Below are 2,198 nucleotides of genomic sequence, written 5' to 3'. Positions count from 1 at the left end.
ATCTCCAATAAACAAGAAAATTATTTTCTTCTTTCAATGAGGATTAACCCCATTGTTGAGGCCCCTAGGCACACACTACAGTAGCACCTGCTTCATTGGTTTTCTAGTTAAAAACGGCTGGGAACAGCATGGAAGCAGTCAACCTATGAGTGCAAGGGAAACGAGTGTAATAGGAGTATTTGTAAAAGTAACTCAAAGAGTTATATTCATGAGAGAAAAGCACTAACCTTAATCTACCAAGTAGAATACCTGCTTTCTGATTTTACTCTTAGAATTTCTAGCAAAGAACTACTGTAATAAATCATCAATATATATGGTAAACTCTATAAAGAAAACTGTAGTGGAAAATATACCTTTATCTTAAAGACAAGAAATGAGGGAGGAAATCAAATCAATGGTCTGTTCAGCCCAATAGCTCTAGTTTCTATGAATTAGTGTTACTGAAGTAGTTTTTTCTGTAAAAGAAATTGTTGAAAATATTAAGTCAGTGTTGTTTGATATTAGTGTAAAGTGATGGGGTGAGGGCATATGACAAATGCATACTACATTAGAGTCCTCTGGTTTGGGAAGAATACAAACAAGTATGTGTTTAATTGTCAGAAACTAAATAATATATTGAAATGTTTCCACTGATACATTAGGGTCACTTGCCACCTCTGACTGCAGAATCACAAAGTTTTCAAGATGAGCACTCAAAGACATTCTTAAACATTTCAGGCTAGAAACAAAATTAATTTCTTAAAACTACCTACTTTTCCTAATTAAAAAATTAGTGATGAAAATCATGACTTTTAATAAAAGTAGGATATGAAGCTTCCCTTTCTATACAAAAGTTAATGTGAACAATTACCATTCGTATGGCGTCAGGTGATTTACCCATAAATGGTTAAGAGCAATTGTCAGACAAAAGCTTTTCATTAACCCCACTTTCAAGATTTCCCAGCACAATGAGACAGGAATCTTTGTGACTGTGATTTGATACTTTTTTGATCAAAACTGGAGAGGGGGTGTGGGCAGCTTTTAAGGTGGTTTGAAAATCATCTTAACAACCACAGTGCAGGAAACTAAGAAAAGTGTCCACTGCATCCAAATGGTACACAATGAAAGAAAAACCAAAAAAGGTTAATAAAAAGCTGAAGCATGCTGCTGTGCCTAAGAACCCTACAGATTTTACCAAAAGACACAACCTAGACCATCTTGAAAGTATAACTTCTTGCCACCACGGAAAACCAGCAAACCCTCTTCACATTCAAGTACCATGGCAGCACATAACAGTCAAGTGACCTCTTATTGATGTTATATTAATTGCATTTAACTTTACATTAAACTGGGAAGAGGAGACGAAAAGGAAGAAACCTTTCTATGTGTCATGAATACAGCAAGGTCAAAAGTACAGCTCAGGCCTCATCACAATCAGATAGAGAAACTGAAATGGTTTGGTGAAACCAAAACCACCCAAGATCAACTTTTAACTGTATTTAGTCTTTGTTCTCCTAATCATGAAAGGCCTGGAAGATAGCAACCTACAGTACAGCTGAACTTGGTATGCTGAACATACGCCCCTATGAACTGTCATATTGTAACAGCGAAAACAGTACAGTGCAGAAAGAGAACCGACTTCCCACCAATGCTGAGCAGAGGGAGTAAAGTCTACCGCTAGTATCTTCTACCTTCTGAAATGAAATTAAGGAGTGTAGCCAAAAAAGCAAAAAACTGTAAAACTGGTAATTTCTATTCTGCAAGACGGAAGTCTCTTGGTGGTAAAATTTATGACAAGGAATAAAGCATACTAAACCTTATTACGCTTTCCACTATGCATCTCACCATATAAACTTGGCCATATTGAGACCCCCAATTTAAGAACACTCCAGATCATTACCTCTCAGCTTGGCAGTGTAAAACTACATTTGGAGACATAAAATTCAATCTGCAGACAAGGAACCTTATACTGAATAAAAATAAAGGAATTTTAAAAGTCCTAAAAAATACCAGCACAAGCCAGTTCTCTTTTATTCTGTTACTTCCTCATATTAATAAAAAAAGCCAAAATCAAAGGATTTTAAAGGATTTTTATTTAAAATTTTACAAAAGAATCCTTATTGAGTGCTGCTGAATATGTTATTTAAGACATCTCTTCATCTGCTTCTTGGTTTTGTATGATACACAAAGATAGAAACTGCATTAAGTTCATTGCATGT

The sequence above is a fragment of the Psittacula echo genome, assembly GCF_963264785.1.
Source record: "Psittacula echo genome assembly, chromosome: 7".
NCBI classification, from domain to species: domain Eukaryota; kingdom Metazoa; phylum Chordata; class Aves; order Psittaciformes; family Psittacidae; genus Psittacula; species Psittacula echo.
The sequence above is the reverse complement of the archived record's forward strand: the minus strand, read 5'-3'. Positions refer to the sequence as shown.